Here is a 22,486-nt window from a genome sequence, read left to right as displayed (position 1 = left end):
ATGGACTTAGGACAGAAAAGCTCTTTCCCCCCCACTTTTCCTCCCTGTGGAGAGTGTAACATGCACAACCGCCCTTTCATCCAATGGGAAATAAATCTTTCCCTCTATCAAGACTTCACTGTTTACAGTATAGCCTTGCTCATGTTGACACAGATGTTAAGCCCTGCTGATGCTAATAGGACTTGCTTCTTAATGAGTTGTGTGTAGGACTGCAGCTCTTTACCATCACATGATATTAACGGGGATCACATAGGAGGATCACATGCTGTGGAACACACACACACACACACCCGCCTTAATGAAATATCCTTTGTTGTCAAATATCGTCCTGGGAGTTGCATTGCTAGTTTGTATAGGCTGTTGCACTCCCTCAACAGAACTAAATTGGCTCAGTTCAACAACCTTAATTCAACTGGACTCTGAGTCCAAGGCTGTGTATGCACCATATATTCCCCCAAGCAATCCTGGGAACCAGGACCGGCCCACCCATGAGGCGTGGTGAGATGGCTGCCTCAGGCGGCAGGGTCCACAGGTGCAGCAGATCTGGCCTCCAAGGTGTCAGGAAAGGTGAGAGCAGCAATTGTGACACACTCTTTGGGAGTCTGGTTTTGCCACCTCCTTGGCAGCTCCCCCCATGGCGAATAGGGGGTGCTGCTGGTCTCCTTCCACCATTGTTCCCCACGTAGATCTTTATCCCCACCCCACCCCGTTCCTGATGTAGATCTTCACTCACTCCTTCTTCCCTGGTGGGAGGGAGGGGGTGACATTTGGTTTGCCTCAAGCACCAAAATGTCTCGGGACAGCCCTGGGAAATGTAGATTGTAACAAGTACTAGGAACTGTAACTGTGTGAAGGGTAAATTACAGTTTCCAGTATTCTTTGGGGGAACCCGTGTGTATAGTGTGTACACAAACTGATTTTACTAGAACCCTGTTTCATGCATGTCATTTTTTTCTTAATTTGAAAAGGGGAAAGGCAATTGCTTTGCATGCAGAAGGTCCCAGGTCCCGCCAGTCAGTATTTGTATTTGGATTATTAATTAAATTTCTATACCACCCTTCAGCCGAGAATCACAAGGCAGTTTGTTTTCATATTGTAAAACAAATGTAAAATATGTTATTTATACTCTATTCTATTCTATTCTATTCTATTACTACATACCATAGTAACAAGCAAAAACAATTCCCCTACGCCCAGTTTAAATGGCCATAAAAGGTAAAGGTACCCCTGCCCGTACGGGCCAGTCTTGCCAGACTCTAGGGTTGTGCGCTCATCTCACTCTATAGGCCGGGAGCCAGCGCTGTCCGCAGACACTTCCGGGTCACGTGTCTAGCGTGACAAGCTGCATCTGGCGAGCCAGCGCAGCACACGGAACGCCGTTTACCTTCCCGCTGGTAAGTGGTCCCTATTTATCTACTTGCACCTGGGGGTGCTTTCAAACTACTAGGTTGGCAGGCGCTGGGACCGAGCAACGGGAGCGCACCCCGCCGTGGGGATTCGAACCGCCGACCTGACGATCGGCAAGTCCTAGGCACTGAGGTTTTACCCACAGCGCCACGCGCGTCCCCTTTAAAAGGCCATAGATTGTTTAATTAGCCAAAGGCCTGGAAGAAAAGGAATGTTTTTGCCTTGTGCCTGAAGATATGTAACGAAGGTGCCAGGCAAGCCTCCCCGGGGAGAGCATTCCACAAATGGGGAGCCACTGCAGAAAAGGCCCTGTTCTCATGTTCCTGCCCTCCAGACCTCTTGTGGAAGAGACACACTAAGAAGCGCTCAGATATTGATTGCAGGGTCCGGGTCAGTTCATTAGGGGAAAGGTGGTCTTTGGGGTATTGCTGTCCTGAGTCATTTTAAGACTTTATAAATTAAAACCAGCACTTTGAATTGGGCCTGGAAACTAATTAGTAGCCAGTGCAGTTGGGCCAGGATTAGTGTTAATGTGCTCACACTCTTTGGCCCCATTGAGCAACCTGGTCACCAAATTCTGCAGCAGCTGAAGTTTCCAAACAGTCTTCACAAGCAGCTGCTTCTGTCCAGTAATGGACAGAAGGGCACCACCAGGAGTGAAGCCTGCAGCTTAATCTGACAATACGTTGACAATCCTGAGTTAAATGGACCAATGGTCTCACTCAGTTTAAGACCACCTCCTATGTTCCTGCCTCCTAGAAGGTTTGTTTTGGTCACTGAGGGGATGATCTGCTCACCCTCCGCACCCATGCTCAATTATGATATAAAATCTCACCCAAACTGATTGGTCTTCATCTTCTTTACCCAGCCTGCCTTTCTTGACTCTTCATAAATTATTCAGCTTCCCTAAATATGCATAGGGGTCTCATTAACAACTAAGTTTGCTTATTTAAAACAACAGCATAATCAGACCTATGCTGTGTCTTTGTACTGAGAACCATGAAATATTCATGTGCTGGGAATCTGCATACACACTTATTGATTCTTTAAAGAACGTGTGTTTCACAGCTTGGGGGATGCATCTGGGTGTGTGTGTATGTTTTAGGCCTTCAAGATGTTGCTTGTAAGCCTGGATTTTGTTTTTAGACATCCAAGATTTTGCTCAGTAATCCCTGTAGGAAGGAAAGTCTGAATGCATTGTACAGAGATGTGGGCATGTATGAGTATGGAAAGAGAATATTTAGTAAAATATAGCCCGCAGTTTCCACTGGCCCTGATTTGTAACAAAAACCAAAAAAGGTGTATTGCAGTGTCTTAAAGACCAATGGATCTGCAGAAGAATTCTGTGCAGTTCTAGGTAAAAAAAAGGTAAAGGACACCTGGGTGGCTAAGTCCAGTCAAAGGCAACTATGGGGTTCTGGCGCTCATCTCGCTTTCAGGCCGAGGAAGCCAGCGTTTGTCCACAGACAGCTTTCCGGGTTGTGTGGCTAGCAGGACTAAACCGCTTCTGGAGCAACGGAACACCGTGACGGAAGCCAGAGCACACAGAAATGCCATTTACCTTCCCACTGCAGTGATACCTATTTATCTGCTTGCACTGGTATGCTTTCAAACTGCTAGATTGACAGAAGCTAGAACAAAGCAATAGGAGCTCACCCCGTTGCACAGATTCGAACTGTCGATCTTCTGATTGGCAAGCCCAAGAGGCTCAGTGGTTCCATACTGTGGGGTGTAGTGGTTAGTTAGAATGTCAGACTAGGACCTGGGAGACCAGGGTTCAAAATACCACTCGGCCATGAAACTCATTGGGTCACTTTGGGCCAGTCACCAACTCTCAGCCTAGAGAAAAGATACAAACGTAATAATAATTAGGCCCCAGGCCTAATTTCATGTGATTGGCAAAGAGGAGGAACCAGACGGAAGGGGTGGCCAAAAAGGAGAGGGGGGTGGCAGAAAGAACAAAGAGGGGTTGACCCCACCCACTTTCAGTTCTGTCCCCACCCACTTTTGACTTAGGCCCTGCCCACCGCCAATATGTGGGACCCCAAAATATTAGCTTCAATGGAATGCCGCCCTCAACTGAAAAACAGTTTTCCCATCCCTGAAGTGTTTGTAGTGTACATAGTACATTCAGCTGTGTGCCTTCTTGCCTGAGAATGGAGAGAAATGAAGCGAGGAAGCTATTGTTCTAAAGGTTTTCCATAACCTCCTGTGTTCTAAGTGCCTGGCAGCGACTCTAAAGCAATGCCTATTTCAGCTCAAGGAGGCAGCCACAAAGCACTTCACTCCTTTCCCCCCATCCTGGTGCTGCCAGCAAGGCACTCTGTGCTTCTGGATAAATGAATACATTCATTTCGGTGCCTTTCTTGCAAGCCCTTTGGGAGGCCTTGGAAAGGATAGGCAAATATTGTTTTAAACTTTGCCTAAGTAGAAGTGGATTTCCTAGCCGGGCAAACATCAAATGACCCAGCTTCATGTTAATATATATTCGTGGGGACTTGCTGGAGTGTTTCCTTTCCTAGCTTTTAAGAGGGCTTGCTTGCCATGCTTTCATCTAGTCCTTTGCTCCATCGCTAAAGAGACGACATAGAGTAAAATTAGTTGCGCTTCAAGGTAAGGAGACCGCTTACACATTGTCAAAAAGGAGGACGGCGATCTGCATGGAAGTTGCATACAGTATGCCAATCTGTATGCATAGATATAAATTTATAAATCATTACTGTACTGTGATTTAAATAGAAATCCAAGGCATCTCACTATATTAGGGGAAATTGTGACCCATATACCTGCTGAATCTGCTGTCCATGTGCTCATTGCTGACAGGCACATTTTAGGCCCCCACTTTGCCTTCTTGTGGTTTTTAAAGTTTCAGCTGGCCTTAAATAAAGGACGCCTTCAAAAAGAGGACTGTCCTATGTAACGGACACACAGCCGCCCTGCTGTAATATGCTATGAATGGTTGTTCTTAACCCTGAGTCTTCATTATTATCAAAAGTCCTGTCCTCAGTAGTTCATTGGCTCCCTCTGTGTATAGGCAGCATGTGGCTTCACTGGCCAAATACGTGATTGATTGGCTTGGTGGTCTTTTCAGGGATGCTGTGGACATGTATGCCGCTTTTATATGTTCTGTTTGGGGTTTTTCTTCTCCCCTTTCCAGGTTAATCACACATTGGATGCAACCGTCATTCCAATTGCTTATCTCCCCCACCCATGCCCAACCAATGTAATTATATTATATTTTTTATTTATTAACTTTCATATTTATTATTATCAGTAAAAACCATTTAAAACAGTTATTTAAAAAATTCAAAAAAATAACACCATTGCTAAGCTAAAAATATATTTAAACATTCTACATATCTGGAGAGGCTTGTTTAAACAGAAACGTTTTTAGCTGGCTCCGAAAAGTACACAGTGAAGGCACCAGTCTGAAGGGAATTCCAAAATGTGGGTGCTGCCAGGGCTGGATTTAGGTTTGATGAGGCCCTAAGCTACTGAAGCTAATGGGGCCCTTTATATGTCCAGCTGTCCTTTGTCAACAACAAATTGTCACTTTTTTGTGTGTTGAATATATGCTATATGGTAATTTATGGACCTAATAGGTATCTAAAGCCATTTGCCAGTGTTGCTGTATGTCGGTTTTATTTTATTTGTGTGTTTTTTATCTTATATTTTGGAAATGTACATCTAGTTTTGTTTTGTTTTCAATTTTTTTGGGGGGGCCCCAAGAGAGTGGGGCCCTAAATTATAGCTTGTTTAGCTTATATGTAAATCCGGCACTGGGTGCTGCCACATTTGAATTCTTACAAATGTGGCGTATCAGATTCAGTGTAGAGGAGCTTAGGCCAACCTAATACACCCCAGACAATTTGGACTCCAGGTGGCCATGCAATTGTCATCTGAGGCTCTTGTCCATGTGCCCCTTCCATGGAAGTTCTGGAAAGTGGCAACACAAGAACAGAGTTTTTCAATGGCAGCTCTCCACTCGTGGAATGCTCTCTCCATGGAAGCAAACTAGGCACCATCTTTATTTTAAAATGTGAAGCAAAAACTTCCCTTTCCCCTTGGGCTTTTGACCCTCAATTTGGAGGGTTTCAGGTATTTGTAGCCTCTTTTACTGTGGCATGATCTGTAAAAAGCTGCCTTTTAACTGTATAGCTGTTTTTAAATTGTGATTGGTTGCTTTATACTTTGTTTTAGTGTCTCACTGTTTTTGTAAGTGGCTTTTGGTCACTTTTGTGAAGAAAGAAACATACCGGTAATTATGATAATCATGTTGGCAGTGGCTGATGGGAGTTGTAGTTCAAAACACCTGGAGGGCACCAGGTTGGGAAAAGCTAGCATGTAAGATTTTCTGCTCATCTTATTTTTATCTTCTCCCATCCTAAAGGCCAAAAACAAAGACCAGTACAATGCAAACAAACAAACAAAAAACCCCACACCAAATAAATCCTAATGACAATATTAGAAGAACATTGAATACAGGAAAGAGTGAAAGAGCTGGAACAATAGATCACCCAATCTACTGAGGACAAGGCAAGAAGCTTTAATCTAATTTTAGTTTCATAATAACGGGAGGCTGATTCAGGCAGGGCTAGTCAAAGACATTTTGGTGCCTGAGAATGAATAAGATGAATTGGAGCGGTGAAAGGGGAAGCTGTTGCTTCCTGGAGGTGATTCACTGCTTTGGAGAAGTTCATCTGTCCGTAGATCGCGCTGCTTCCAGTCATATCACAGCTTCCAGAATGAACTGCAATTAGCTCTCAGCTGTGAGTCAAATCAGCCTCCAAGAAATGTCATCAAAGGGAGCAGACAGTTCAATGAAGCTTATGGACTTATTACATTTCTCTCCTGCCTTTCCTCTGAGGACCTCAAGGTTCTCCCCTTCGTTTTATCCTCACGACAACCCTGTGAGGTAGATCAGAGACAGTGACTGGCCCAAGGTCACTCTCTGAGTTTCAAAGCCAAGTGGAGATTTGAACACTGGCCTCCCAAATCCTAGTCCAACATTCTAACCGCTATAGCATACGAGCTGGAACCTCTGGCTTATCATGATTTTGGGATGAACCTGGTCTGTTGGGAGGGCATGGAGTGATGCAAGCCCCGAGCCAAGGAGATAAGTAACTATACAACTTTTGGAAGACATCTGAAGGCACCCCTGTATAGGGAGGTTTTCAGTGTTTTATTATATTTTCATATATGTTGGAAGCCACCCACAGTGGCTGGGGCAACCCAGTCAGTTCTACAGGGTATAAATATTATTATTATTATTATTATTATTATTATTATTATTATTATTGAATAGGAAGTCCCTATTTTCATCAGAGAAATGTTGGAGGGTATGGGGGTCTCTCTTCTATACATTACATACGTAAGAGAAAACCTGCCACTAAACACTCAGAATAATTGACCAAGCCCCATGCTGATCTTGTTCAGATGACTCAGTACAACAGTGGGACAGGAATTGACAAACAGACACTTTTGAGTCATCCACACTTACACACACCAGTTTGCTTTTGTCCAGGCTGGTTATGTGTTGCTGATTTCCACAGGCTACAATAAACCACCTTTGAATCTGGCTATCTGCTCTGCTGAACGAACCCTCTGTTTGCACAGCAGTGAGGAAAGCTATTCGGTGTCAACAAAACTTTGAATGCAATTCCCCACCCCCACCCCACCCTACCTTCCTAGCTCATACAGTCATACCTCAGGTTGCGAACACTGCGGGTTGCACGTTTTTGGGTTATGGGCCACGCCAAACCTGGAAGTACTGGAACAGGTTACTTCTGGGTTTTGGCGCTCGCGCATGCGCAGAAGTACAAAATGATGTCGCATGCATGCACAGAAGCACCGAATCGCGTCACGCGCATGCACAGACACGGCACTGCGGGTTGCGAACGTGCCTCCCGCACGGATCATGTTTGCAACCCGAGGTATGACTGTACTTTAAAAAAGAAATCTCACAGAGAAAAGTGTTGCAGAATTCATTTTGCAGCTGACAAATGTTGTAAACAAAATCTGCCCTTTTCCCCTTATCCAAGAGCCCGTATAGAGTCCTTATATGGGCTCCCTATTGGTAGGAGAAAATAACAGAGGCCAGCCAGAGAATATTGAGAAGCAAAGCAGCTAGTAAGCCTGATCTTTATTAAAGCAGTTGCAACAGGGTGCTCCCCTCACACGCAGGAGGATGGAGGAGGACCCAGAACAAAGGTGTGCCTGCCCTTATATAGACATTTTAAATTCCCTGCCCTGGAGCTCAAGCCCACCCCTCCATACATACATCACAGAAGGGGTGTAACCCAAGACCACCCCCCACAAACATCATACTTACTTCACAGAAAAGGTGGTCTACAACAGAAATTTGAATGTTGTTGTTTTTCCTGTGTGCCAGGTTTTCTGATAATGCCTTATCTGATTGCCTTTCCTGGTAGTCTGCCCATTCACTTGAAATGGTGATTACTAAATGCCAGTAACAAGGAAGGTTTTTTTCACCTCCTCCCTCCTTGCAGAGAAATATTTGGTCAGCTTGGGAGTCAAAATGGTTTCAGGACTGTCTTCCCGTGCTGCTTTAGACACGTGGATTATATATTTATGTACATGTTTGCTTGGTACATTTATGAACATTTATTATATACCCAAGACCTTAAAATTCTTATTACACAAACACCCAACCTAGAGCTCCACTTCTGCTCCAGCAATGCTCTTGTGTTTTAAGACAGGCAAAGGTTCACAACTGTGGCATTCCCACCTGTGCTGTTCTTAACTGTATACTCTGCTCACCTCAAACCACCCTCAAATTCTATTAATAGGGATGTCCGTTTCCATAATGATAAGTTTACTATTTATACTCCACACTTCTTACTGGGTTGCCCCAGCCACTCTGGGCTGCTTCCAACATATATAAATACATAATAAAACATTAAACATTTTTTTTTAAAAAAAAAAACACCTTCCCTATGAAGTGGTACCTCCGGTTACAAATTTAATCTGTTCCAGAGGTCCATTTGTAAGCCAAAACTGCTAGTAACATGAGGTTCCACTGTACAGGATTGCCTTCAGACAGCTCGGTGGTCAGATAACTCTCTACCATCCAACATTTCTCCAATGAAAATGGGACAGCCTAAGGAAAAGTGGGACATTCCGGGATCAAATCAGAAACCGGGATGGCTTCTCTAAATCAGGGACGTCCCTGGAGAATAGGGACACTTGGAGGGTCTGGTAGAGGCAGGGCCGGCCTGTGCATGAGGCAGACTGAGGCAGCTGTTTCCAGTGGTGAAATCCAAGGGATGCTCCTGCGGGTTGCCTACAGAGAAGCAGCAGTGGCAGGTTCAGGCGATATCTTGTGAGAGCCCCGAAATTACACAGAGGCCTTGCATGACCTTCCCAAGATGTCAGTAACCATGTATAGGACAGCACCTTCCCATTTTGCCTCAGGCAGTGAAATAGGACAGGCCACCCCTGTCTACACTGCTAGAGCCCAAAGTATCAGAGAGTTCTTATTAAGAATCCCTTCCGCTGATCCACACCGAGGCAACTGGCCTGACAGGCTGCCATCGGGTGACGGTACAGAGTCTGAAAGAAGTTTCCTTTGAATGAAATCAGAAGTGGATACTTTCTGGAATAGCCATCAAACTCATCCCACTCGTAACGAAAACATGTGTGGTCAAACCACTTTCTGACACTCACGTTTATCATGAGAGAGAACGTGTGCAATCGCTGAACGTGGGCCTTCCCTTCCCGTTTTTCTTCAAGGTGATTTGTGGAGAGACAGGATTGGGAAGAATATTTCTCACAGGATGGGCGCGTTCGACTGTAATTGCAGGGTCCGTATGACTTTCTGTCAGGGATCCAAACCGCCGCCTTTGCTCAACGCCATCCCAGTAATGATGCCTGCCTGTCTCCCTGAGGCCTGAAATATTTGTGGCATGACAGAGCCGAATTCAACCTTCGGACCTAAACAAGAAGGTGAGGATCGGCAGCTTTCTTGGGAAAGCTGTTCAGACAGGCCCTTTTACACCATGGTCTTCTTCAAATACCCAGAGGTGCTGTTAGGTAATGTTTGACTCTCTAGATTTAAGGATAGGAACAAGGAGTGATGGGCAAGGCACAGGGTTAGACAATGAAGTGTATTACTTCACCTGAAGAGGTGCTAAGCCAGCTCTGTTTTGTTAGGGGGGGCTTCCTGCTCATTCTGCCAGTGGACCCCCCAGGTGCCTGCCCCAAAGCCTTGCCCTGATGCCACCCCCTCTGGTCACTCTGTTGCCCTAGGCATGGAGAATCTTCAATGGTCACCCCTCCACTATTTTAATCTTTGATTACCCTTTTAAATGTTGCAATCATAATCCATTTCACAACTTGGATACATGATTGGCATGTGCAGTTTGTTTATGTCAGAGAAGATGATACATTTGAGGGCATGGATCCGATAGCAATCACACACACAGGCAGGTTTTTGTGGAATGGGCACTGTTTATATCGTTGTCTAGAGATGGATAAACCAGTTTATTTCCACAATAATTTCACCCACAATCCTGTTCCATTTCTGCATGAATCATTTTTTTTTTATGCATATCTTATCTCAAATTACATATTGAAACGAGTGTTCTTTTCCTTTGATGCATTCAAACCACCAGGAACTGTGCCACAACTTTGAGAGAAGTGATGCTCCTCCAGGCAGTGATACAGGGAATGTGAAAACTAGGAGATAAGCAAGTCCTTCTCCACACTGTAAAATGCAGGAGTGGGTGGCTCTAAACCACTGAGCCTCTTGGGCTTGCCAATTGGAAGGTTGGCGGTTCAAATCCACCTGACGGGGTGAGCTCCCATTACTCAGTCCCTGCTCCTGCCAACCTAGCAGTTTGAAAGCATACCAATGCAAGTAGATAAATAGGTACTGCTGTGGCGGGAAGGTAAATAATAATAATAATAATAATAATAATAATAATAATAATAATAAATTTATTTATACCCCGCCCATCTGGGGGTATACATCAGACATTAAAAGCTTCCCTAAATGGTGTTTCCGTGCGCTTTGGCATTCATCACAATGTCCTGTTGAGCCAGAAGATGTTTAGTCATGCTGGCCACATGACCCAGAAAGCTGTCTGTGGACAAACGCCACCTTCCTCGGCCTGAAGCGAGATGAGCACCACAACCCCATAGTCACCTTTGACTGGACCTTTGATTTATACCCTTTAAGTGTCATGATTTCCTGGGAAATGCAGTTCACCTCTCACAGAGCTACAGTTCCTAGCATCCTTAGCAAGCCACAGTTCCCAAGATATTTTGGTGGGAAGCCACATCTGTTCAAGCGGAACTAGGTTGTTTTAAATCTATGGTGTGCATGTAACCTAAATATCAATCCTCACCCTGGCTCCAAAGGGGTGGAGTGGGACATTTCGCATCGGAATTTGCAAAGACCCCATTCCTGAGGCATCCCTAAAAAAATTCCCAGAGGCATCTGATTAGCTGCTGTGGGAAAGAAGATCCTGGATTACATGGATCTTTGATCTGATCCAGCTGAGCTCTTCTTACCTTCTTATGCCTCAGCCACCACTTTTCTCACAAAAAGCCTCAGTGCAGTGAACTGAATTCACACTCAATTTTTAATCATATCAGGGACAGTTCTTACTTTCCAATATAGCACTTTTAGGTACCTGAAACAGTACTATTGTGTGTGTTTTATTTGTGACTAATTCGACCTCTTCCATCCCAGTTAGCCATGCATCTGCTGTTGATGGGATGCTCAGAAGGCCAATTAGTAATGTACCCCAATTATTTGCTCAAATCTCTCCCTACATTATATGTGCAAAGATTGTAAATTTATACTTCTTTGCTTTGGTCACATTGGCGGATGTTAGGTACTAACCTTGGATCCTAGAACAATAAGCAAGTAGGATCCTAGAATGCAACAACTGATTGGCTTGCAGGAGAAGATCAATCAGGCTCCAGGAAGAAGTTAATCAGCCTATTAGGCTGCTAGGCTCCTAGAATGCAACAACTGACTGGCCTGCAGGAAAAGACTAATCAGGCTTCAGGAGGGAGGAAGAATCAGTCAATCAGATGGGACTCATTGTGTAAAAGCCTGAGGTTTGGGGGGGGGGGGGATTCAGTCACTGTTTTACAAGCTGCAATAAAGAGCATGAAATCACTATAGGACTCTGAGTATATTTCATTGGAGTTTCTCTGTTGTTTGGACAGGCTTCACCTGTTCAGTAGCTACTTTAAAATGCAAAGAAATTGTGGGAGGTTCAATCACAGATCTCCCACATCCCATATGTTTGTGGTCTGATATGCTAAGGCAGGCACCCCCAAACTTGGCCCTCCAGATGTTTTGGGACTACAACTCCCACCATCCCTAGCTAACAAGACCAGTGGTAAGGGATGATGGGAGTTGTAGTCCCAAAACATCTGGAGGGCCGAGTTTGGGGGTGCCTGTGCTAAGGACTCTAGCAAGATCTCACTCGGACTGTTAGGTTATAATCTGGAAACTGATAGGTTTCTTGAAAGGTATCAATCTACAATTGACACCAAGCTTCCCTTACCTGGTGCCCTCCTAATGTTGTCAGACTACAACTCCCAGCAGCCCTAACCATTAGGCAAGCTGGGTGGGGCTGATGGGATTTCAACATAAAACATCTGGAGGACACCACTTGAGGGAAGGCTGATTTGGTGTCCCTCCAGACTGCCGTTTTATTGCATGTGTGCTCTGCAAAAAGTTCTGTCCTGACACAATGCTAGTACAGTGGTACCTCAGGTTACATACGCTTCAGGTTACAGACTCCGCTAACCCAGAAATAGTGCTTCAGGTTAAGAACTTTGCTTCAGGATGAGAACAGAAATTGGGCTCCGGTGGCACGGTAGCAGCTGGAGGCCCCATTAGCTAAAGTGGTGCTTCAGGTTAAGAACAGTTTCAGGTTAAGTACGGACCTCCGGAACGAATTAAGTACTTAACCTGAGGTACCACTGTACATTAGTGGCAGATTTATTCTGCTTTAGTTTGCTCTGTGACGCTCCCCCAATGCTACCGCATAATTGCTGTCTGGAGGGGATAGAGAACAATGAAAGCAGGACAAAAATAAACCAGAATGTTTGCGGTATTAAAAGTTACAGGATTTCAACAAGGAGTTACAGGTTACCACTGATTGAAAGTAGTGTGACCAGCCCAAAACTTTTGCAGCACCAACAGTATTGAAAGCAGGACCGTGCAGGACCACCCCAATAGCATCATGAGCATAAATCATCATGAATGCACAAAGAAAAGGATGTCAGGGGGGAAAACAAGTGGGCTTCAGTACATTAGACAACAGGTAGGCAACTTCTATGATTAATTGCCCCTCCGTGGCTGCTTCATCTTCAGCTGCAACACAGAATTTAAAATGTAGAACAAATCTTTCTACTGCAACCTGGCATCTGAGCGCCATGGGCCATGTATTGTATGTAGTTCAACAACATTTGGAGAGCCAAAGGTTACCCACACCTGGTCTAAAGGCACCTTGTTAAAGCTCACCTGGAATGGATCTGGTCAGGGATGGAATGAATAGCTATGTGGAAATCACACATATGCTGCCTTGGGTTCCACAATGGAAGAAAAGGTTGGATATATAAATGCAACAATTGCTTGAAGAAGCTATGCTTGTGAAACAAGCCTTAATTCTGAAACCTTAATCTGATGTTCCTAGTGATGGAAGAGACCTGTCTGAATGTTTCATCTGCTTTTTGGGGCTTTTTTTATCCTACCCTTCCTCCAAGGAGCTCATGGCAGGACATATGCTCTTCTCCCTTTTATGTTCACAACAACCCTGTGAGGGCCAAGAGATGGTGACTGATCCATGGCCTCTCAGTAAGCTTCATGGCTGAGCCAGGGATCTTAACCCTGGCAGTAAGCTTCATGGCTGAGCCAGGGATCTTAACCCTGGAGTGTTTATTATAGCCATGTTAGGCCTTGCAAAATGAGAGCTGGTGGTGGAGCAAAGGTACAGTATGTCAGGGTCAAAAGTATGACTTAAATAGTGAAAAGAAGAAGAGGCGATGGTGTCACCTTCACTGGCTTGCGTTGCTTAATCTCTAACTTGTTTCTAGCGTGAGTTAAGAGCATTTTCCTGGTAGGGCAGAGGCTTTTTGAAGGAAAGGAGGGGAATTTGGACAGGAAACCCAGTCAATGGAATCCTGATTCATTCTTGCAACTTGCCAATAGTTCACCTGAGGAACGTGCCCAGAGGTCACCATCCCTTTATCAGCCCTTCAACAAAAAAAACAGGTTACAGTCATACCTCATGTTACGTCCGCTTCATGTTATGTTCTTTCAGGTTACGTCCCACGGTGACCCAGAAGTACTGGAAAGGGTTACTTCCGGGTTTCACCGCTTGCGCATGCACAGAAGTGCAAAATGATGTCATGCGCATGCGCAGAAGTGGCAAATCGCAACCCGCGCGTGCACAGACGTGCCGCTGCAGGTTGCGCTCTTTTCATGTTACAAACGGGCCTCCAGAATGGATCCTGTTTGCAACCAGAGGTACCACTGTATTTTGTTGTCCTCGCTAACAACTAGGCACGACAAACCAGGGCAGGACCCGTACCACTGGATCCTAGTTACAAGAAAGGAAATTTTGACTAAACCTCAGGAAGAACTTTCAACAGTCTTCAACAGTCGAACGGTCTCTCTTGGGCGGTTGTGGACTCTCCTTCATTGGAAGTTTTTAAGCAGAGGTTGGATGGCCATCAGTCATGGATGATTTAGCCAAGATTCCTGCATTGCAAGGGCTTGGACCAGATGTCCCTTCCAACTCTACAATTCTATAGTTCCACGTATCAAAGCAGCGTACAGCCATTTCAAACAATCAGATTTCATTGACAGAGTAAGGCAAGAATAAATAACCAAAAGTTCAGTCTCCTAGGTCAGCTCCATCTCTGGAGAAAATACCCGGCAGCATAAAATATGTCACTAACAGAGAGCTATGGTGGTCAAGCTCTCTAACTACCACTAGTAAAATGTTGGGAGACTGTTGCAGTGTTCACTGGCGTAAGCATTCACTGTGCTTCAGAGAAGCCAACATAGGTAGAAGTAGAATTATGTTTGCCTTCACATACAAAAACAACAGCAGGGTTTGCATTGCTTTAAAAACAAATAATAGGTTAATTGTAGCATATGCTTTCCTTGACTGCAGCCCAGTTCACTAGATAGATGCATGAAGTTTTAATCCTTAATTGGCAGGATATATTATAGGGGTTTGGGGGTTAGGATGTAATCTAGTGGCAATGAAATGCAAGTACAGTAGTACAGTCAATAACAGCTCTGTGTATGTTAATATAATCCAACTATTCACAACAGCAGTGATTGATTATTGATGTATTTATTTATTTTAATTCTGCATTGAGGCTTCAATCCTATATACACTCACCTGAGAAGCCCCACCGAACACAATGGGACTTAGTTCTGTGTAGACATGTCTAGGGTTGTACTGCAAAACCATTTGTAAACCACCCTTCCTCCACAAACGTACCAGGGCGGTGAACAAAAACTGAAACGAAAACAATCAAAGCACAATACAATTAGCAATAAAAACAACAACATTATCATAGTGAAGAACAAAAGGAGACAGGTCAAACCAGCAGAACAGTCTAAATACTAATCAACTTTAAAATGCCTTGGTGGATAAATGGGTTTTGACCTGGCAAGCAGCCATAACACAGTCATCTCAGTTTTACTATAGTCATTAACACTTGTTTTGGAACAGGAGACTGTTATTGTCATTTGAGCCCAACCTACCTGAACCAAACTTATTAATTTGTTTTCATATACAAATTACTGGATGTATGCATGTCTCAGGGAGATGCATGGAGAGTGGCAAAGTGCCTGAGCGCATGCTTGTCCTGGCTCCCACTAGACCAGGCATGTCCAACAGGTAGATTGCGATCTACTGGTAGATCGGGGGTATCCTGGTAGATCTCTGGTCCCTCAGCGATCCCCTTACAATAAATAAATAAAAACAACCAACTTTGGTTTTCCTAAAAAAAGCTCAACAATTTTGGGTAGATCACTGGCAGTCTTTTTACGACAGTGGGTAGATCACTGCCAGTTTTTTTATACTGTGAGTAGATCGCAGTCTATTGGGAGTTGGACGTCCCTGCACTAGACGAAGAACTTGGATTGCAGTTTCTTCCCATATATTTAATGATCAGTGCAATACATAGGCAAAACACAGTTCAAAGGCACAGCAGGTGCTACATATGGCTATGCAAGCAAAAACAATGATATAACAACCCTACAAACCCTACAAACCCATTATAAAATAGGGAAAGGAGCTGGCACAGCTTAAGATGGCAAGTGGTTCTCATCCTGAGCCTGGGAAACCAACCTAGCACTTCTCTGAGAAGGCTAGAACAGCCTTGTCTGTTCATGCCTTCATTGGCATCTGCATGACCTAGGCGATGGAGGAAGGCAGGGTGACAACACACACCCTGGAGAGGCAGGACTGGACGTGGTTTCTGACCCCTCAAGAGGTGGCAGCCCACTGGATCTCTCCCCAGAGTCATCTACGTGGGGCTACCTTTGAAGGTCCAATATACCTGAAGGAGCGTCTTCACCCCCATCGTTTTGCCCGGACACTGAGGTCCAGCTCCGAGGGCCTTCTGGCTGTTCCCTCACTGCAAGAAGTGAGGTTATAGGGAACCAGGCAGAGGGCCTTCTCGGTAGTGGCACCCACCCTGTGGAACACCCTCCCATCAGAAGTCAAGGAAATAAACAACTGTCTGACTTTTAGAAGACATCTGAAGGCAGCCCTGTTTAGGGAAGTTTTTAATGTTTGATGTTTTACCGTGTTTTTAATATTCTGTTGGGAGCCGCCCAGAGTGGTTAGGGAAACTCAGCCAGATGGGCGGGGTATAAATAATGTTGTTGTTGTTGTTGTTGTTCTTGTTGCTGTTGCTGCTGCTGCTGCTGCTGCTGTTGTTATCTGTCAGGCACTCCTCTCTCCTATCCCGGCCAGCTCCCCACACCTCAGGACCCATGACAACACATTGCAGAAACTCGCAGAGTCAAACCACATATCTCCAGTTAAATTATTTCCAGCAGTACCACAGGGATGGAGCCATGCCTGAAACTTTGCAGAGTACCTGGCAGTCAGAGCAGACAATAGTGACCCAGGTGGAGAAATGGTGTCCCTATGTCCAACTCCAGCAGCGGGTTTGCTGATTTACTTTCTACAGATCTGTATTGCAAGGCACAGGAGATGCCACCAGTGGTCTGACTCAGAACGAAGGCAGCTTTATAACAAATTGCTGTGTGTGTACACATCCCAATGACAGCTTCCTGTGATCTCAGCTGGGCACTGCATCACACAACCAAGTGCTCATTACAAGAAAGCGACCTTTTGCCTTGATATACCAGCGAACACACCATAGGAAGTCAGTGTGGAGTTTGCAGACTTTAGCATGGACTGGCAAGCTTTGGGATCAGAATCTCTGGCACGTACCCACAAAAATGTTAGAGCTATCAGGGTGTGCCCAGAATAGTAAAGTTATTGGGGAATACATTGTTTTGAAATCTCAATGCAGAAGACAAGGCAGCCTTTCAAACACTTAACATTCTCAGCTATGTTGGGGCCCTGGGTGATTGCATTTCCCAGTGATTTGCAAAATAACAGAGGGCTGTGTCTGCCGAAGGTGAAGGCAACAGGAATATGCTCGGATGCTCAGCTAAGATCTCCAGCTGTGTGTTTTCTGAAGCACATTCCTTCCACCAAGATTACCTTCCCATTACAGCCTCCCAATGTGGCACCCTCTTCAGATGATGGCACCCTCTGTGAAAAGCAGTACATCACACCATCTCTTTCTTAGCCAGTGCCCATAAATCTATTTGCCTATTTAACCATCCATCCAGTCACCATTGGCATAGGATACATGACAGAGTTCAGTGGGTAAGACAGATAGGTCCCTGCCACAAGGATCAAACAAATCTTAAGATCATCACATTTTAGAGTTGGGGCCTTGGTGGTCTTCTAATCTGACTCCCAGTAAAATGCAGGGAGCTTCCAACTACAGCAAGGATGGGGAACCTCTGGATGTTGTTGGACTACAATTCCCATCAGCTGCAGGCCGAACGGTGAATGGCGTGGGATGATGTAGTTCAGCAGCATCTGGAGGGCCAAAGATTCCTCAGCCCTGTCCTAACATTTAGCCAAAATCTGCTTCCCCACAGCTGATTTCTTATTGACCAGATCACCCTGTGAGCCTCCTCAGGGCTGCTATATGTCCGGAATTTCCTGAAAATGTCCTTGATTTGTCAGTCGAATTTGGGCGTATGTTTTCTGACCACATTTTCACTTTCTGAAATTTTCTGACCACATTTTCACTTTATGAAATATGGCAACCCTAGCTTCTTGGCCAAGTGGGGATTTGAAGGTCTCCCAAGTCCTAATCTCACACCTTAACCACCACACCACACTAGCTTTCAGTTTCCACCCACAACAAAAAGGGAATGGGAGTGGGAGGGAGGAAAAGAAGGAGGGAAAGGTGGTGAGGGAGAACGAATGTGGGGAAAATATATGTCAGGGATGGCCAACAGGTAGATTGCGATCTACTGGTAGATTGTGGGGTGCCTGTGGTAGATCGTGGTAGATTGTGGGACCCCTTCCACCACCCCCAGAAAACAACTTTGAGCTCCCAAAAAAAGTTCAACAACTTTGACTTCTCCGAAAAAGCTCAACAAATCTGACTTTCCTCCCAAAGCTCAACAACTTTGATTTCCCAAAATAAAAGCCCAACAACTTTGGTCAATCCAGTGGGTGGATCACTGCCAGCTTTTTTATAGCCGGAATAGATCGCAGTTGCACAAGCCTGATATATATCTTTAAAGCTTGATCACATTTGGAAAAGTGGGTTATAAGAATGTTTCAGTAAATAATAAAGTTGACTTTGAAGGTTTTGAACTCCACCCTTATTGGTTTTTAATGTTTTGTGTTCTGTTACAGGTTAAAACCAGCCTTCCCTAACCCAGCACCCTCTAGATGTTCTGGACCATTGTCCCTGGTCATTGGGCATGCTGGCTGAGACTGATGGTTTTGTAATCCAAAGTATCTGGGCAGCACCAGCTTGGAGAAGTCTGGTTTAAATTGATTTTTTGTGCTTTCTTTTTCTTTCCTGTTTTGCAAACTACCTTGGAGTTCCTTGTTAGGGCAGAAAGGAGGTAGGAAATTGGTTCTTACAAAGGGCAATGGACACAAGCAGTGTTATGTCTCAGTCCTACACGTGCATATAGCGAAACTACTCTTGCCTAGCTCTCCTCCCCAGAATGTCTTCTGTCCTGTTAGTCCAGTATAAAGCCTGGGATGGGCTGGCCTGCAATTAAACTGGAATACTTCTAGCAAGGATGGAGGAATGTGTCTACTCAAAGCTTGCATCTACCTGTGCAGCAGAGTGATGTGGAAATGAGAAGGCAGAATGGATTGTGCCAATTCAGATTGCAGATGGAGGATTGTCTTCTTGTATTTTAAATGCTTGCCTGTGGGAAAACTCACTGCAAGGAGAAAAAATGCACAAGGTGAAAGCTGGGACTGTTTGTTCTGATATGCTTGCTCGGTGTGCTTTTTTACCTGTAGGGTTTTTTTGTTGTTGTTCTTTTTAAAAAATGGGAGAATATTGAAAAATTATGGGAGCATCCACACCATAGATTTAAAGCACTCTTCAACAACTAACAGTATGACTTCCCACAAAGAATCCTGGGAACCTTAGTTTGTTGTGTGTGCTGACCTCACCGAGCTACACTTCCCAGCACCCCTCACATAGTATATTTCCATGTATACTGTTTCCAAGTAGTGTAACAGTGCTTTAAATGTACATTGTGGTGTAGCTGCGAGCTGTATCACCGACCTGCAGTCTGAAGTGACACAGTCCACGTGTGTAGGCTAGGACAAAGATACCGCAAAGAAGGGATTCTGCAAGATCTGGTGTTCTGCACCTGGTTAGAACAGGTGTGGAGACCCTTTGGCCCTTGAGAAATTGCTGAACTACAACTCCCATCAGCCCCAGCCAGCATGGCCAATGGTGAGGGGAGTTGTAGTTTGTTCAGCAAATGTCTGGCAGTCCAAAGGTTTCCCTTACCTGGGTTGGAGTGCCAGACAGTTCAAATCATCATTCAGCCTTGAAGGTCTCTTTGGATAACTTTGGGCCCATCTCCCTAACCTAAGGATTGTTTGAGGATAAAATCTGGGGAGGGAGGGAGGGAAAACCATGCACGCCACCTTGAGATTTTTTTGGAGGAAAGGCAGGATATTTATTTATTTATTTATTTATTTATTTATTTATTTATTTATACATACCCACTCTGGGCGGCTTCCAACAGAATATTAAAATACAATAACCTATTAAACATTAAAAGCTTCCCTAAACAGGGCTGCCTTCAGATGTCTTCTGAAAGTCTGGTAGTTGTTTTTCTCTTTGACATCTGGTGGGAGGGCGTTCCACAGGGCGGGTGCCACTACCGAGACTACCGAGAAGGCCCTCTGCCTGGTTCCCTGTAACTTGGCTTCTCGCAGCAAGGGAATCACCAGAAGGCCCTTGGCACTGGACCTCAGTGTCTGGGCAGAACGATGGGGGTGGAGACGCTCCTTCAGATATAGTGGGCCAAGGCCATTTAGGGCTTTAAAGGTCAGCAGCAACACTTTGAATTGTGCTCAGAAACGTATTGGGAGCCAGTGTAGGTCTTTCAAGACAGGTGTTATATGGTCTCAGTGGCCGCTCCCAGTCACCAGTCTAGCTGGCGCATTCTGGATTAGTTGTAGTTTCCGGGTCACCTTCAAAGAGTGACATAGAGTGCATTACAGTAGTCCAAGCGAGAGAGAACTAGAGCATGCACCACTCTGGTGAGACAGTCTGTGGGCAGGTAGGGTCTCAGCCTGCGTACCAGGTGGAGCTGGTAGATAGCCATCCTGGACACAGAATTGACCTGTGCCTCCATGGACAGCTGTGAGTCCAAAATAACTCCCAGGCTGCCCACATGATCCTTCAGGGGGCACAGTTACCCCATTCAGGACCAGGGAGTCCTCCACACCCGCTTGCCTCCTGTCCCCCCAAAAACAGTACTTCTGTCTTGTCAGGATTCAACCTCAATCTGTTAGCCGCCATCCATCCTCCAACCGCCTCCAGACATTCATATTTATTTCATTTGCAAGTCGACTGTGACAGAGCCACTTCTTAAAACTTCTTAAAACACAAGATTTATTAGCATGAGAAGAGAGGTAGCATTCGGCTAAAAGCCGGCAGTGGCATTCCTGGTGCTTTAGTTCATGCAGACTGGCATGCGGATTCTTTCCACTTCCATGCCACTTCCTGGCTGACTGGTTGGACTTTATTTATGACTTGAAGAAGTACCACAGCTCATCGTTAAAGCTATGGCATTCGATCCCACAGGAGTCAGTGATGGCCACCAACTTGGGTGGCCTTAGAAGGGGATTAGGCAAATTCATGGAAGTCAAGGCCGTCAATGGCAAGGCGGCCAAGGTAGTCACAGGAGGAGGGATACATGAAGCTCCCTTTGGCCCATCGGTCTCAATATTGTCTACGCTGACCAGCAGTGGTTCTGCTGTGGTGCCTGTCAAAGCAGCAGCAAGAACATTGCTGTGTCCCAAGCTGTGAATATTCCTCATGCCTGCAAGTATAGCAATGGACTGCTCTACGAAGGAATCAGAATGAGTTGGCAAAGCCCTGAAGTGGTAGAATGGACTGTGCCACTTCAGACTGCAGGTTTGGAATCATATTAATAATAATAATAATAATAATAATAATAATAATAATAATACAGTGGTACCTCTAGATACGAACAGGATCCATTCTGGAGCCCCGTTCACATCTAGAGGTAAACGTAACTAGCGACGGCACATCTGTGCGCGCACGCGTCGCTTTTCGCCGCTTCTGCGCATGCGCATGATGTCATTTTGAGCGTCTGCGCATGCGCAAGCGGCGAAACCCGGAAGTAACATGCTCCATTACTTCCAGGTTGCCGAGGAGCGTAACTCGAACGTGCTCAACTCGAAGCATATTTAACCCAAGGTATGACTGTAATTGGGGACGCAGGTGGCGCTGTGGGTTAAAGCCTCAGCGCCTAGGACTTGCCGATCGAAAGGTCGGCGGTTCGAATCCCTGCGGCGGGGTGCGCTCCCGCTGCTCGGTCCCAGCGCCTGCCAACCTAGCAGTTCGAAAGCACCTCCGGGTGCAAGTAGATAAATAGGGACCGCTTACCAGCGGGAAGGTAAACGGCGTTTCTGTGTGCGGCTCTGGCTCTGGCTCTGGCTCTGGCTCTGGCCAGAGCAGCGATGTCACGCTGGCCACGTGACCCGGAAGTGTCTCCGGACAGCGCTGGCCCCTGGCCTCTTGAGTGAGATGGGCGCACAACCCCAGAGTCTGTCAAGACTGGCCCGTACGGGCAGGGGTACCTTTACCTTTTACCTTTATGACTGTAATTATTATATTTATTTATTTATTTATTTATTTATTTATTTATTTATTTATTTATTTATTCATACTCCGCCCATCTGGCTGGGTTTCCCCAGCCACTCTTTTAGAAACGTTTCCCTTAAAAATATATATATTTTTAATCATTGCAGGTCGAAAATCAGCACAACAGGCATAAGGCTGCTGGTTTTTTCCTTCCTGATGTGCTAGCTTAAAAAAAAATATCCAGGGAATTTTTTTCAATTAAAGAAAAAGATGGGACATTAAAAAACATTATCACCCAAGTTCAAAAGAATATAGTTCATTCTACCACCTCAAGATCTTGCCAGCTCCCTCTGATGCAGATGTACACCAGGTTCAAAAAGAAATGAGAATGGATGGGGTTCATAAAGGCCGTTTGCATTGCATTAATGGCTTCACCTAATGTCTCCATCAACCCCATTTTCACACTGACTTTCCTTTGCATGATCTTTCATATCTGCCTTGCAGAACTGGCAACAGGAACATCATTGCTCACATCGATACCGCTGGGTGAGAGCGCTGGTAAACAAAGTTCGACTTAACCATTTCCACCTCTTGCTTCTACTGTAAAAACTCATGCATATATTTTTTTGAAGGGTGGGGAAGTTTA

The 22,486-nt window shown here is 45.2% G+C and overlaps 1 long non-coding RNA gene across 2 annotated transcripts in view; it reads right to left on the bottom strand.

Moving 5' to 3' along the window:
• The window catches only part of LOC307221815, a 92,451-nt gene that overhangs the window by 40,593 nt on the left and 29,372 nt on the right, over positions 1-22,486 (bottom strand). For both annotated transcript variants that reach the window (XR_013841546.1, XR_013841547.1), the window contains exon 2: positions 14,808-14,927. This is a non-coding gene — a long non-coding RNA (uncharacterized lncRNA). The remainder of the gene's footprint in view (positions 1-14,807; positions 14,928-22,486) is intronic.

The sequence above is a fragment of the Podarcis cretensis genome, assembly GCF_951804945.1.
Source record: "Podarcis cretensis genome assembly, chromosome: 8".
In the NCBI taxonomy this organism is placed as follows: Eukaryota; Metazoa; Chordata; class Lepidosauria; order Squamata; family Lacertidae; genus Podarcis; species Podarcis cretensis.
The sequence above is the reverse complement of the archived record's forward strand: the minus strand, read 5'-3'. Positions and strand labels throughout refer to the sequence as shown.